The sequence below is a fragment of the Ascidiella aspersa genome, chromosome 6, assembly GCF_963924565.1.
Source record: "Ascidiella aspersa chromosome 6, kaAscAspe10.2, whole genome shotgun sequence".
NCBI lineage: Eukaryota > Metazoa > Chordata > Ascidiacea > Phlebobranchia > Ascidiidae > Ascidiella > Ascidiella aspersa.
The window spans coordinates 14,920,298-14,935,170 of record NC_139452.1 but is presented as its reverse complement, the minus strand read 5'-3'; the positions used below and the strand labels follow the sequence as shown (position 1 = coordinate 14,935,170).

Genomic DNA, 14,873 nt, shown 5'->3' with positions numbered 1-14,873 from the left:
TTAAAACAAATTCAACATGTTGAAACATAAATTTACCTTTACTAATAGGATTTATTAATTTTTAAATAATAATCAAATTTTATTTGAGATACATATTGATATTCATTTGAGTCATCCATTGCTGTCATGTTCATTGTTCAACAACAATTTTGAATAATTTGGAGAAAAACTCAACGCCCAACGTGGGGCTCGAACACACGACCGTTGGATTAAGAGTGCAACGCTCTACCGACTGAGCTAGCCGGGCGCTACAGTCTATACAAGTCGTAAATCATACTTTTAAAAGTATTGAACAATTATATTGCAGAATCTTCTTCTAAAGAAAATTATTAAAACAAATTCAACATGTCAAAACATAATTTAACCTTTATCTTTTGGATTTATTAATTTAAAGTTGTTTTCAAGTTTTATCAGAAATACATATTAATATTCATTTGAGTCATCCATTGCTGTCATGTTCATTGTTCAACAACAATTTTGAATAATTTGCAGAAAATAACAACGCCAAACGTGGGGCTCGAACCTACGACCGTTGGATTAAGAGTCCAACGCTCTGCCGACTGAGCTAGCCGGGCGCTACAGTCTATACAAGTCGTAAATCATACTTTTAAAAGTATTGAACAATTATATTGCAGAATCTTCTTCTAAAGAAAATTATTAAAACAAATTCAACATGTTGAAACATAAATTTACCTTTACTTATAGGATTTATTAATTTTAAAATAATAAACAATTTTATTTGAGATACATATTGATATTCATTTGAGTCATCCATTGCTGTCATGTTCATTGTTCAACAACAATTTTGAATAATTTGGAGAAAAACACAACGCCCAACGTGGGGCTCGAACCCACGACCGTTGGATTAAGAGTCCAACGCTCTACCGACTGAGCTAGCCGGGCGCTAGATCTATAAATGACATAAGTAACGGTCATACTTTTAAAAGTATTGAACAATTATATTGCAGAATCTTCTTCTAAAGAAAATTATTAAAACAAATTCAACATGTCAAAACATAATTTAATCTTTACCTATAGGATTTATTAGTTTTAAAATTCAATTCTGCTTTTATTTGAAATACATATTGATATTCATGTGAATCATCTATTGCTGTCCTGTTCAACAACAATTTTAAATAACGTGGGGAAAAACACAACGCCCAACGTGGGGCTCGAACCCATGATCGTTGGATTAAGAGTCCAACGCTCTACCGACTGAGCTAGCCGGGCGCTACAATCTATACAAGTCGTAAGTAACGGTCATACTTTTAAAAGTATTGAACAATTATATTGCAGAATCTTCTTCTAAAGAAAATTATTAAAACAAATTCAACATGTCAAAACATAATTTAATCTTTACCTATAGGATTTATTAGTTTTAAAATTCAATTCTGCCTTTATTTGAAATACATATTGATATTCATGTGAATCATCTATTGCTGTCCTGTTCCAAAACAATTTTAAAAAATGTGGGGAAAAACAGATCGCCCAACGTGGGGCTCGAACCCACGACAGTTGGATTAAGAGTCACAACGCTCTACCGACTGAGCTAGCCGGGCGCTAGGTCTAAAAAGGACAAAAGTAACGGTCATACTTTTAAAACTATTGAACAATTATATTGACGAATCTTCTTCTAAATAAAATTATTATAACAAATTCAACATGTTGAAATATAAAATTACCTTTAACTAAAGGATTTATTAATTTAAAGTTGTTTTCAAGTTTTATCTGAAATACATATTAATATTCATTTGAGTCATTCATTGCTGTCATGTTCATTGTTCAACAACAATTTTGAATAATTTGCAGAAAAACACAACGCCCATCGTGGGGCTCGAACCCACGACCGTTGGATTAAGAGTCCAACGCTCTACCGACTGAGCTAGCCGGGCGCTAGGTCTATAAATGACATAAGTAACGGTCATACTTTTAAAAGTATTGAACAATTGTATTGACGAATCTTCTTCTAAAGAAAATTATTAAAACAAATTCAACATGTCAAAACATAATTTAATCTTTACCTATAGGATTTATTAGTTTTAAAATTCAATGCTGCTTTTATTTGAAGTACATATTGATATTCATGTGAATCATCTATTGCTGTCCTGTTCAACAACAATTTTAAATAACGTGGGGAAAAACACAACGCCCAACGTGGGGCTCGAACCCACGACCGTTGGATGAAGGGTCCAACGCTCTACCGACTGAGCTAGCCGGGCGCTAGGTCTATAAATGACATAAGTAACGGTCATACTTTTAAAAGTATTGAACAATTATATTGACGAATCTTCTTCTAAAGAAAATTATTAAAACAAATTCAACATGTCAAAACATAATTTAATCTTTACCTATAGGATTTATTAGTTTTAAAATTCAATTCTGCTTTTATTTGAAATACATATTGATATTCATGTGAATCATCTATTGCTGTCCTGTTCCAAAACAATTTTAAAAAATGTGGGGAAAAACAGATCGCCCAACGTGGGGCTCGAACCCACGACCGTTGGATTAAGAGTCCAACGCTCTACCGACTGAGCTAGCCGGGCGCTACAGTCTACGCAAGACGTAAATCATACTTTTAAAAGTATTGAACAATTATATTGACGAATCTTCATCTAAAGAAAATTATTAAAACAAATTCAACATGTTGAAACATAAATTTACCTTTACTTATAGGATTTATTAATTTTAAAATAATAAACAATTTTATTTGAGATACATATTGATATTCATTTGAGTCATCCATTGCTGTCATGTTCATTGTTCAACAACAATTTTGAATAATTTGGAGTAAAACACAACGCCCAACGTGGGGCTCGAACCCACGACCGTTGGATTAAGAGTCCAACGCTCTACCGACTGAGCTAGCCGGGCGCTACAGTCTATACAAGTCGTAAATCATACTTTTAAAAGTATTGAACAATTATATTGCAGAATCTTCTTCTAAAGAAAATTATTAAAACAAATTCAACATGTCAAAACATAATTTAACCTTTACCTTTTGGATTTATTAATTTAAAGTTGTTTTCAAGTTTTATCAGAAATACATATTAATATTCATTTGAGTCATCCATTGCTGTCATGTTCATTGTTCAACAACAATTTTTGAATAATTTGCAGAAAATAACAACGCCCAACGTGGGGCTCGAACCTACGACCGTTGGATTAAGAGTCCAACGCTCTGCCGACTGAGCTAGCCGGGCGCAAGGTCTATAAAGGACATAAGTTACGGTCATACTTTTAAAACTATTGAACAATTATATTGACGAATCTTCTTCTAAAGAAAATTATTAAAACAAATTCAACATGTTGAAATATAAAATTACCTTTAACTATAGGATTTATTAATTTTAAAATTCAATTCAGCTTTTATTTGAAATACATATTGATATTCATGTGAATCATCTATTGCTGTCCTGTTCAACAACAATTTTAAATAACGTGGGGAAAAACACAACGCCCAACGTGGGGCTCGAACCCACGACCGTTGGATTAAGAGTCCAACGCTCTACCGACTGAGCTAGCCGGGCGCTACAATCTATACAAGTCGTAAGTAACGGTCATACTTTTAAAAGTATTGAACAATTATATTGCAGAATCTTCTTCTAAAGAAAATTATTAAAACAAATTCAACATGTTGAAACATAAATTTACCTTTACTTATAGGATTTATGAAGGATTTATTTTTAAATAATAATCAAATTTCATTTGAGATACATATTGATATTCATTTGAGTCATCCATTGCTGTCATGTTCATTGTTCAACAACAATTTTGAATAATTTGGAAAAAAAACACAACGCCCAACGTGGGGCTCGAACCCACGACCGCTGGATTAAGAGCCCAACGCTCTACCGACTGAGCTAGCCAGGCGCTACAATCTATACAAGTCGTAAGTAACGGTCATACATTTAAAAGTATTGAACAATTATATTGCAGAATCTTCTTCTAAAGAAAATTATTAAAACAAATTCAACATGTTGAAACATAAATTTACCTTTACTTATAGGATTTATTAATTTTTAAATAATAATCAAATTTTATTTGAGATACATATTGATATTCATTTGAGTCATCCATTGCTGTCATGTTCATTGTTCAACAACAATTTTGAATAATTTGGAGAAAAACACAACGCCCAACGTGGGGCTCGAACACACGACCGTTGGATTAAGAGTCCAACGCTCTACCGACTGAGCTAGCCGGGCGCTACAATCTATATAAGTCGTAAATCATACTTTTAAAAGTATTGAACAATTATATTGCAGAATCTTCTTCTAAAGAAAATTATTAAAACAAATTCAACATGTTGAAACATAAATTTACCTTTATTTATAGGATTTATTAATTTTAAAATAATGAACAATTTTATTTGAGATACATATTGATATTCATTTGAGTCATCCATTGCTGTCATGTTCTTTGTTCAACAACAATTTTGAATAATTTGGAGAAAAACACAACGCCCAACGTGGGGCTCGAACCCACGACCGTTGGATTAAGAGTCCAACGCTCTACCGACTGAGCTAGCCGGGCGCTACAATCTATACAAGTCGTAAGTAACGGTCATACTTTTAAAAGTATTGAACAATTATATTGCAGAATCTTCTTCTAAAGAAAATTATTAAAACAAATTCAACATGTCAAAACATAATTTAATCTTTACCTATAGGATTTATTAGTTTTAAAATTCAATTCTGCTTTTATTTGAAATACATATTGATATTCATGTGAATCATCTATTGCTGTCCTGTTCCAAATCAATTTTAAAAAATGTGGGGAAAAACAGATCGCCCAACGTGGGGCTCGAACCCACGACAGTTGGATTAAGAGTCCAACGCTCTACCGACTGAGCTAGCCGGGCGCTAGGTCTAAAAAGGACAAAAGTAACGGTCATACTTTTAAAACTATTGAACAATTATATTGACGAATCTTCTTCTAAATAAAATTATTATAACAAATTCAACATGTTGAAATATAAAATTACCTTTAACTAAAGGATTTATTAATTTAAAGATGTTTTCAAGTTTTATCTGAAATACATATTAATATTCATTTGAGTCATTCATTGCTGTCATGTTCATTGTTCAACAACAATTTTGAATAATTTGCAGAAAAACACAACGCCCAACGTGGGGCTCGAACCCACGACCGTTGGATTAAGAGTCCAACGCTCTACCGACTGAGCTAGCCGGGCGCTAGGTCTATAAATGACATAAGTAACGGTCATACTTTTAAAAGTATTGAACAATTATATTGACGAATCTTCTTCTAAAGAAAATTATTAAAACAAATTCAACATGTCAAAACATAATTTAATCTTTACCTATAGGATTTATTAGTTTTAAAATTCAATGCTGCTTTTATTTGAAATATAAATTGATATTCATGTGAATCATCTATTGCTGTCCTGTTCCAAAACAATTTTAAAAAATGTGGGGAAAAACAGATCGCCCAACGTGGGGCTCGAACCCACGACCGTTGGATTAAGAGTCTAACGCTCTACCGACTGAGCTAGCAGGGCGCTAGGTCTATAAATGACATAAGTAACGGTCATACTTTTAAAAGTATTGAACAATTATATTGACGAATCTTCTTCTAAAGAAAATTATTAAAACAAATTCAACATGTCAAAACATAATTTAATCTTTACCTATAGGATTTATTAGTTTTAAAATTCAATTCTGCTTTTATTTGAAATATAAATTGATATTCATGTGAATCATCTATTGCTGTCCTGTTCCAAAACAATTTTAAAAAATGTGGGGAAAAACAGATCGCCCAACGTGGGGCTCGAACCCACGACCGTTGGATTAAGAGTCCAACGCTCTACCGACTGAGCTAGCCGGGCGCTACTATCTATAAAAGTCGTAAGTAATGGTCATACTTTTAAAAGTATTGAACAATTATATTGCAGAATCTTCTTCTAAAGAAAATTATTAAAACAAATTCAACATGTCAAAACTAAATTTAATCTTTACCTATAGGATTTATTAGTTTTAAATTCAATTCTGCTTTTATTTGAGATACATATTGATATTCATTTGAGTCATCCATTGCTGTCCTGTTCAACAACAATTTTGAATAATTTGGAGAAAAACACAACGCCTAACGTGGGGCTCGAACCCACGACCGTTGGATTAAGAGTCCAACGCTCTACCGACTGAGCTAGCCGGGCGCTACAGTCTATACAAGTCGTAAATCATACTTTTAAAAGTATTGAACAATTATATTGCAGAATCTTCTTCTAAAGAAAATTATTAAAACAAATTCAACATGTCAAAACATAATTTAACCTTTACCTTTTGGATTTATTAATTTAAAGTTGTTTTCAAGTTTTATCAGAAATACATATTAATATTCATTTGAGTCATCCATTGCTGTCATGTTCATTGTTCAACAACAATTTTGAATAATTTGCAGAAAATAACAACGCCCAACGTGGGGCTCGAACCTACGACCGTTGGATTAAGAGTCCAACGCTCTGCCGACTGAGCTAGCCGGGCGCAAGGTCTATAAAGGACATAAGTAACGGTCATACTTTTAAAACTATTGAACAATTATATTGACGAATCTTCTTCTAAAGAAAATTATTAAAACAAATTCAACATGTTGAAATATAAAATTACCTTTAACTATAGTATTTATTAATTTTAAAATTCAATTCAGCTTTTATTTGAAATACATATTGATATTCATGTGAATCATCTATTGCTGTCCTGTTCAACAACAATTTTAAATAACGTGGGGAAAAACACAACGCCCAACGTGGGGCTCGAACCCACGACCGTTGGATTAAGAGTCCAACGCTCTACCGACTGAGCTAGCCGGGCGCTACAATCTATACAAGTCGTAAGTAACGGTCATACTTTTAAAAGTATTGAACAATTATATTGCAGAATCTTCTTCTAAAGAAAATTATTAAAACAAATTCAACATGTTGAAACATAAATTTACCTTTACTTATAGGATTTATGAAGGATTTATTTTTAAATAATAATCAAATTTCATTTGAGATACATATTGATATTCATTTGAGTCATCCATTGCTGTCATGTTCATTGTTCAACAACAATTTTGAATAATTTGGAAAAAAACACAACGCCCAACGTGGGGCTCGAACCCACGACCGTTGGATTAAGAGCCCAACGCTCTACCGACTGAGCTAGCCAGGCGCTACAATCATACAAGTCGTAAGTAACGGTCATACATTTAAAAGTATTGAACAATTATATTGCAGAATCTTCTTCTAAAGAAAATTATTAAAACAAATTCAACATGTTGAAACATAAATTTACCTTTACTTATAGGATTTATTAATTTTTAAATAATAATCAAATTTTATTTGAGATACATATTGATATTCATTTGAGTCATCCATTGCTGTCATGTTCATTGTTCAACAACAATTTTGAATAATTTGGAGAAAAACACAACGCCCAACGTGGGGCTCGAACACACGACCGTTGGATTAAGAGTCCAACGCTCTACCGACTGAGCTAGCCGGGCGCTACAATCTATATAAGTCGTAAATCATACTTTTAAAAGTATTGAACAATTATATTGCAGAATCTTCTTCTAAAGAAAATTATTAAAACAAATTCAACATGTTGAAACATAAATTTACCTTTATTTATAGGATTTATTAATTTTAAAATAATGAACAATTTTATTTGAGATACATATTGATATTCATTTGAGTCATCCATTGCTGTCATGTTCTTTGTTCAACAACAATTTTGAATAATTTGGAGAAAAACACAACGCCCAACGTGGGGCTCGAACCCACGACCGTTGGATTAAGAGTCCAACGCTCTACCGACTGAGCTAGCCGGGCGCTACAATCTATACAAGTCGTAAGTAACGGTCATACTTTTAAAAGTATTGAACAATTATATTGCAGAATCTTCTTCTAAAGAAAATTATTAAAACAAATTCAACATGTCAAAACATAATTTAATCTTTACCTATAGGATTTATTAGTTTTAAAATTCAATTCTGCTTTTATTTGAAATACATATTGATATTCATGTGAATCATCTATTGCTGTCCTGTTCCAAATCAATTTTAAAAAATGTGGGGAAAAACAGATCGCCCAACGTGGGGCTCGAACCCACGACAGTTGGATTAAGAGTCCAACGCTCTACCGACTGAGCTATTTGGGCGCTAGGTCTAAAAAGGACAAAAGTAACGGTCATACTTTTAAAACTATTGAACAATTATATTGACGAATCTTCTTCTAAATAAAATTATTATAACAAATTCAACATGTTGAAATATAAAATTACCTTTAACTAAAGGATTTATTAATTTAAAGATGTTTTCAAGTTTTATCTGAAATACATATTAATATTCATTTGAGTCATTCATTGCTGTCATGTTCATTGTTCAACAACAATTTTGAATAATTTGCAGAAAAACACAACGCCCAACGTGGGGCTCGAACCCACGACCGTTGGATTAAGAGTCCAACGCTCTACCGACTGAGCTAGCCGGGCGCTAGGTCTATAAATGACATAAGTAACGGTCATACTTTTAAAAGTATTGAACAATTATATTGACGAATCTTCTTCTAAAGAAAATTATTAAAACAAATTCAACATGTCAAAACATAATTTAATCTTTACCTATAGGATTTATTAGTTTTAAAATTCAATGCTGCTTTTATTTGAAATATAAATTGATATTCATGTGAATCATCTATTGCTGTCCTGTTCCAAAACAATTTTAAAAAATGTGGGGAAAAACAGATCGCCCAACGTGGGGCTCGAACCCACGACCGTTGGATTAAGAGTTCAACGCTCTACCGACTGAGCTAGCAGGGCGCTAGGTCTATAAATGACATAAGTAACGGTCATACTTTTAAAAGTATTGAACAATTATATTGACGAATCTTCTTCTAAAGAAAATTATTAAAACAAATTCAACATGTCAAAACATAATTTAATCTTTACCTATAGGATTTATTAGTTTTAAAATTCAATTCTGCTTTTATTTGAAATATAAATTGATATTCATGTGAATCATCTATTGCTGTCCTGTTCCAAAACAATTTTAAAAAATGTGGGGAAAAACAGATCGCCCAACGTGGGGCTCGAACCCACGACCGTTGGATTAAGAGTCCAACGCTCTACCGACTGAGCTAGCCGGGCGCTACTATCTATAAAAGTCGTAAGTAATGGTCATACTTTTAAAAGTATTGAACAATTATATTGCAGAATCTTCTTCTAAAGAAAATTATTAAAACAAATTCAACATGTCAAAACATAATTTAATCTTTACCTATAGGATTTATTAGTTTTAAAATTCAATTCTGCTTTTATTTGAGATACATATTGATATTCATTTGAGTCATCCATTGCTGTCCTGTTCAACAACAATTTTGAATAATTTGGAGAAAAATACAACGCCTAACGTGGGGCTCGAACCCACGACCGTTGGATTAAGAGTCCAATGCTCTACCGACTGAGCTAGCCGGGCGCTACAGTCTATACAAGTCGTAAATCATACTTTTAAAAGTATTGAACAATTATATTGCAGAATCTTCTTCTAAAGAAAATTATTAAAACAAATTCAACATGTCAAAACATAATTTAACCTTTACCTTTTGGATTTATTAATTTAAAGTTGTTTTCAAGTTTTATCAGAAATACATATTAATATTCATTTGAGTCATCCATTGCTGTCATGTTCATTGTTCAACAACAATTTTGAATAATTTGCAGAAAATAACAACGCCCAACGTGGGGCTCGAACCTACGACCGTTGGATTAAGAGTCCAACGCTCTGCCGACTGAGCTAGCCGGGCGCAAGGTCTATAAAGGACATAAGTAACGGTCATACTTTTAAAACTATTGAACAATTATATTGACGAATCTTCTTCTAAAGAAAATTATTAAAACAAATTCAACATGTTGAAATATAAAATTACCTTTAACTATAGTATTTATTAATTTTAAAATTCAATTCAGCTTTTATTTGAAATACATATTGATATTCATGTGAATCATCTATTGCTGTCCTGTTCAACAACAATTTTAAATAACGTGGGGAAAAACATAACGCCCAACGTGGGGCTCGAACCCACGACCGTTGGATTAAGAGTCCAACGCTCTACCGACTGAGCTAGCCGGGCGCTACAATCTATACAAGTCGTAAGTAACGGTCATACTTTTAAAAGTATTGAACAATTATATTGCAGAATCTTCTTCTAAAGAAAATTATTAAAACAAATTCAACATGTTGAAACATAAATTTACCTTTGCTTATAGGATTTATTAATTTTTAAATAATAATCAAATTTTATTTGAGATACATATTGATATTCATTTGAGTCATCCATTGCTGTCATGTTCATTGTTCAACAACAATTTTGAATAATTTGGAGAAAAACACAACGCCCAACGTGGGGCTCGAACACACGACCGTTGGATTAAGAGTCCAACGCTCTACCGACTGAGCTAGCCGGGCGCTACAGTCTGTACAAGTCGTAAATCATACTTTTAAAAGTATTGAACAATTATATTGCAGAATCTTCTTCTAAAGAAAATTATTAAAACAAATTCAACATGTTGAAACATAAATTTACCTTTACTTGTAGGATCTATTAATTTTAAAACAATAAACAATTTTATTTGAGATACATATTGATATTCATTTGAGTCATCCATTGCTGTCATGTTCATTGTTCAACAACAATTTTGAATAATTTGGAGAAAAACACAACGCCCAACGTGGGGCTCGAACCCACGACCGTTGGATTAAGAGTCCAACGCTCTACCGACTGAGCTAGCCGGGCGAAAGGTCTATAAAGGACATAAGTAACGGTCATACTTTTAAAAGTATTGAACAATTATATTGACGAATCTTCTTCTAAAGAAAATTATTAAAACAAATTCAACATGTCAAAACATAATTTAATCTTTACCTATAGGATTTATTAGTTTTAAAATTCAATGCTGCTTTTATTTGAAATACATATTGATATTCATGTGAATCATCTATTGCTGTCCTGTTCAACAACAATTTTAAATAACGTGGGGAAAAACACAACGACCAACGTGGGGCTCGAACCCACGACCGTTGGATTAAGAGTCCAACGCTCTACCGACTGAGCTAGCCGGGCGCTACAATCTATACAAGTCGTAAGTAACGGTCATACTTTTAAAAGTATTGAACAATTATATTGCAGAATCTTCTTCTAAAGAAAATTATTAAAACAAATTCAACATGTTGAAACATAAATTTACCTTTACCTTTTGGATTTATTAATTTAAAGTTGTTTTCAAGTTTTATCTGAAATACATATTAATATTCATTTGAGTCATTCATTGCTGTCATGTTCATTTTTCAACAACAATTTTGAATAATTTGCAGAAAAACACAACGCCCAACGTGGGGCTCGAACCCACGACCGTTGGATTAAGAGTCCAACGCTCTACCGACTGAGCTAGCCGGGCGCAAGGTTTATAAAGGACATAAGTAACCGTCATACTTTTAAAACTATTGAACAATTATATTGACGAATCTTATTCTAAAGAAAATTATTAAAACAAATTCAACATGTTGAAATATAAAATTACCTTTAACTATAGGATTTATTAATTTTAAAATTCAATTCAGCTTTTATTTGAAATACATATTGATATTCATGTGAATCATCTATTGCTGTCCTGTTCAACAACAATTTTAAATAATGTGGGGAAAAACACAACGCCCAACGTGGGGCTCGAACCCACGACCGTTGGATTAAGAGTCCAACGCTCTACCGACTGAGCTAGCCGGGCGCTACAATCTATACAAGTCGTAAGTAACGGTCATACTTTTAAAAGTATTGAACAATTATATTGCAGAATCTTCTTCTAAAGAAAATTATTAAAACAAATTCAACATGTTGAAACATAAATTTACCTTTACTTATAGGATTTATTAATTTTTAAATAATAATCAAATTTTATTTGAGATACATATTGATATTCATTTGAGTCATCCATTGCTGTCATGTTCATTGTTCAACAACAATTTTGAACAATTTGGAGAAAAACACAACGCCCAACGTGGGGCTCGAACCCATGACCGTTGGATTAAGAGTCCAACGCTCTAACGACTGACCTAGCCGGGCGCTACAGTCTATACAAGTCGTAAGTAACGGTCATACTTTTAAAAGTATTGAACAATTATATTGCAGAATCTTCTTCTAAAGAAAATAATTAAAACAAATTCAACATGTTGAAATATAAAATTACCTTTAACTATAGGATTTATTAATTTTAAAAGTCAATTCATCTTTTATTTGAAATACATATTGATATTCATGTGAATCATCTATTGCTGTCATGTTCAACAACAATTTTAAATAACGTGGGGAAAAACACAACGCCCAATGTGGGGCTCGAACCCACGACCGTTGGTTTAAGAGTCCAACGCTCTACCAACTGAGCTAGCCGGGCGCTACAGTCTATACAAGTCGTAAGTAACCGTCATACATTTAAAAGTATTGAACAATTATATTGCAGAATCTTCTTCTAAAGAAAATTATTAAAACAATTTCAACATGTTGAAACATAAATTTACCTTTACTTATACGATTTATTAATTTTAAAATTCAATTCAGCTTTTATTTGAAATACATATTGATATTCATGTGAATCATCTATTGCTGTCCTGTTCAACAACAATTTTAAATAATGTGGGGAAAAACACAACGCCCAACGTGGGGCTGGAACCCACCAACGTTGGATTAAGAGTCCAACGCTCTACCGACTGAGCTAGCCGGGCGCTACAGTCTATACAAGTCGTAAGTAACGGTCATACTTTTAAAACTATTGAACAATTATATTGCAGAATCTTCTTCTAAAGAAAATTATTAAAACAAATTCAACATGTTGAAACATAATTTAACCTTTACCTATTGGATTTATTAATTTAAAGTTGTTTTCAAGTTTTATTTGAAATACATATTAATATTCAGGTGAGTCATCCATTGCTGTCATGTTCATTGTTCAACAACAATTTTGAATAATTTGCAGAAAAACACAACGCCCAACGTGGGGCTCGAACCCACGACTGTTGAATTAAGAGTCCAACGCTCTGCCGACTGAGCTAGCCGGGCGCAAGGTCTATAAAGGACGTAAGTAACGGTCATACTTTTAAAACTATTGAACAATTATATTGACGAATCTTCTTCTAAAGAAAATTATTAAAACAAATTCAACATGTTGAAATATAAAATTACCTTTAACTATAGGATTTATTAATTTTAAAATTCAATTCAGCTTTTATTTGAAATACATATTGATATTCATGTGAATCATCTATTGCTGTCCTGTTCAACAACAATTTTAAATAACGTGGGGAAAAACACAACGCCCAACGTGGGGCTCGAACCCACGACCGTTGGATTAAGAGTCCAACGCTCTACCGACTGAGCTAGCCGGGCGCTACAATCTATACAAGTCGTAAGTAACGGTCATACTTTTAAAAGTATTGAACAATTATATTGCAGAATCTTCTTCTAAAGAAAATTATTAAAACAAATTCAACATGTTGAAACATAAATTTACCTTTACTTATAGGATTTATTAATTTTTAAATAATAATCAAATTTTATTTGAGATACATATTGATATTCATTTGAGTCATCCATTGCTGTCATGTTCATTGTTCAACAACAATTTTGAATAATTTGGTGAAAAACACAACGCCCAACGTGGGGCTCGAACACACGACCGTTGGATTAAGAGTCCAACGCTCTACAGACTGAGCTAGCCGAGCGCTACAATCTATACAAGTCGTAAGTAACGGTCATACTTTTAAAAGTATTGAACAATTATATTGCAGAATCTTCTTCTAAAGAAAATTATTAAAACAAATTCAACATGTCAAAACATAATTTAATCTTTAACTATAGGATTTATTAGTTTTAAAATTCAATTCTGCTTTTATTTGAGATACATATTGATATTCATTTGAGTCATCCATTGCTGTCATGTTCATTGTTCAACAACAATTTTGAATAATTTGGAGAAAAACACAACGCCTAACGTGGGGCTCGAACCCACGACCGTTGGATTAAGAGTCCAACGCTCTACCGACTGAGCTAGCCGGGCGCTACAGTCTATACAAGTCGTAAATCATACTTTTAAAACTATTGAACAATTATATTGCAGAATCTTCTTCTAAAGAAAATTATTAAAACAAATTCAACATGTCAAAACATAATTTAACCTTTACCTTTTGGATTTATTAATTTAAAGTTGTTTTCAAGTTTTATCAGAAATACATATTAATATTCATTTGAGTCATCCATTGCTGTCATGTTCATTGTTCAACAACAATTTTGAATAATTTGCAGAAAATAACAACGCCCAACGTGGGGCTCGAACCTACGACCGTTGGATTAAGAGTCCAACGCTCTGCCGACTGAGCTAGCCGGGCGCAAGGTCTATAAAGGACATAAGTAACGGTCATACTTTTAAAACTATTGAACAATTATATTGACGAATCTTCTTCTAAAGAAAATTATTAAAACAAATTCAACATGTTGAAATATAAAATTACCTTTAACTATAGTATTTATTAATTTTAAAATTCAATTCAGCTTTTATTTGAAATACATATTGATATTCATGTGAATCATCTATTGCTGTCCTGTTCAACAACAATTTTAAATAACGTGGGGAAAACACAACGCCCAACGTGGGGCTCGAACCCACGACCGTTGGATTAAGAGTCCAACGCTCTACCGACTGAGCTAGCCGGGCGCTACAATCTATACAAGTCGTAAGTAACGGTCATACTTTTAAAAGTATTGAACAATTATATTGCAGAATCTTCTTCTAAAGAAAATTATTAAAACAAATTCAACATGTTGA

General features: G+C 32.6%; 22 non-coding genes across 22 annotated transcripts; all 22 read right to left on the bottom strand.

The window, feature by feature from the left end:
* Positions 1-830: 830 nt before the first annotated feature.
* Trnak-cuu (transfer RNA lysine (anticodon CUU)) lies at positions 831-903 on the bottom strand. The gene has a single exon. It is a non-coding gene; the product is annotated as a tRNA-Lys (tRNA).
* Positions 904-2,473: 1,570 nt separating this feature from the next.
* Positions 2,474-2,546, bottom strand: Trnak-cuu (transfer RNA lysine (anticodon CUU)). Its single transcript has one exon. It is a non-coding gene; the product is annotated as a tRNA-Lys (tRNA).
* A 255-nt stretch (positions 2,547-2,801) lies between these two features.
* Trnak-cuu (transfer RNA lysine (anticodon CUU)) lies at positions 2,802-2,874 on the bottom strand. Its single transcript has one exon. It is a non-coding gene; the product is annotated as a tRNA-Lys (tRNA).
* Positions 2,875-3,457: 583 nt separating this feature from the next.
* Trnak-cuu (transfer RNA lysine (anticodon CUU)) lies at positions 3,458-3,530 on the bottom strand. Its single transcript has one exon. It is a non-coding gene; the product is annotated as a tRNA-Lys (tRNA).
* Positions 3,531-4,463: 933 nt separating this feature from the next.
* Trnak-cuu (transfer RNA lysine (anticodon CUU)) lies at positions 4,464-4,536 on the bottom strand. The gene has a single exon. It is a non-coding gene; the product is annotated as a tRNA-Lys (tRNA).
* Positions 4,537-4,791: 255 nt separating this feature from the next.
* Positions 4,792-4,864, bottom strand: Trnak-cuu (transfer RNA lysine (anticodon CUU)). Its single transcript has one exon. It is a non-coding gene; the product is annotated as a tRNA-Lys (tRNA).
* Positions 4,865-5,124: 260 nt separating this feature from the next.
* Trnak-cuu (transfer RNA lysine (anticodon CUU)) lies at positions 5,125-5,197 on the bottom strand. Its single transcript has one exon. It is a non-coding gene; the product is annotated as a tRNA-Lys (tRNA).
* Positions 5,198-5,778: 581 nt separating this feature from the next.
* Trnak-cuu (transfer RNA lysine (anticodon CUU)) lies at positions 5,779-5,851 on the bottom strand. Its single transcript has one exon. It is a non-coding gene; the product is annotated as a tRNA-Lys (tRNA).
* A 254-nt stretch (positions 5,852-6,105) lies between these two features.
* Positions 6,106-6,178, bottom strand: Trnak-cuu (transfer RNA lysine (anticodon CUU)). Its single transcript has one exon. It is a non-coding gene; the product is annotated as a tRNA-Lys (tRNA).
* Positions 6,179-6,760: 582 nt separating this feature from the next.
* On the bottom strand, positions 6,761-6,833 carry Trnak-cuu (transfer RNA lysine (anticodon CUU)). The gene has a single exon. It is a non-coding gene; the product is annotated as a tRNA-Lys (tRNA).
* Positions 6,834-7,102: 269 nt separating this feature from the next.
* Positions 7,103-7,175, bottom strand: Trnak-cuu (transfer RNA lysine (anticodon CUU)). The gene has a single exon. It is a non-coding gene; the product is annotated as a tRNA-Lys (tRNA).
* Positions 7,176-7,764: 589 nt separating this feature from the next.
* On the bottom strand, positions 7,765-7,837 carry Trnak-cuu (transfer RNA lysine (anticodon CUU)). The gene has a single exon. It is a non-coding gene; the product is annotated as a tRNA-Lys (tRNA).
* A 588-nt stretch (positions 7,838-8,425) lies between these two features.
* On the bottom strand, positions 8,426-8,498 carry Trnak-cuu (transfer RNA lysine (anticodon CUU)). The gene has a single exon. It is a non-coding gene; the product is annotated as a tRNA-Lys (tRNA).
* Positions 8,499-9,079: 581 nt separating this feature from the next.
* On the bottom strand, positions 9,080-9,152 carry Trnak-cuu (transfer RNA lysine (anticodon CUU)). Its single transcript has one exon. It is a non-coding gene; the product is annotated as a tRNA-Lys (tRNA).
* A 255-nt stretch (positions 9,153-9,407) lies between these two features.
* On the bottom strand, positions 9,408-9,480 carry Trnak-cuu (transfer RNA lysine (anticodon CUU)). Its single transcript has one exon. It is a non-coding gene; the product is annotated as a tRNA-Lys (tRNA).
* Positions 9,481-10,062: 582 nt separating this feature from the next.
* Positions 10,063-10,135, bottom strand: Trnak-cuu (transfer RNA lysine (anticodon CUU)). Its single transcript has one exon. It is a non-coding gene; the product is annotated as a tRNA-Lys (tRNA).
* A 590-nt stretch (positions 10,136-10,725) lies between these two features.
* Trnak-cuu (transfer RNA lysine (anticodon CUU)) lies at positions 10,726-10,798 on the bottom strand. Its single transcript has one exon. It is a non-coding gene; the product is annotated as a tRNA-Lys (tRNA).
* A 588-nt stretch (positions 10,799-11,386) lies between these two features.
* Positions 11,387-11,459, bottom strand: Trnak-cuu (transfer RNA lysine (anticodon CUU)). Its single transcript has one exon. It is a non-coding gene; the product is annotated as a tRNA-Lys (tRNA).
* Positions 11,460-11,713: 254 nt separating this feature from the next.
* Trnak-cuu (transfer RNA lysine (anticodon CUU)) lies at positions 11,714-11,786 on the bottom strand. The gene has a single exon. It is a non-coding gene; the product is annotated as a tRNA-Lys (tRNA).
* A 1,579-nt stretch (positions 11,787-13,365) lies between these two features.
* Trnak-cuu (transfer RNA lysine (anticodon CUU)) lies at positions 13,366-13,438 on the bottom strand. The gene has a single exon. It is a non-coding gene; the product is annotated as a tRNA-Lys (tRNA).
* A 597-nt stretch (positions 13,439-14,035) lies between these two features.
* Positions 14,036-14,108, bottom strand: Trnak-cuu (transfer RNA lysine (anticodon CUU)). The gene has a single exon. It is a non-coding gene; the product is annotated as a tRNA-Lys (tRNA).
* A 581-nt stretch (positions 14,109-14,689) lies between these two features.
* Trnak-cuu (transfer RNA lysine (anticodon CUU)) lies at positions 14,690-14,762 on the bottom strand. The gene has a single exon. It is a non-coding gene; the product is annotated as a tRNA-Lys (tRNA).
* Positions 14,763-14,873: the final 111 nt, after the last annotated feature.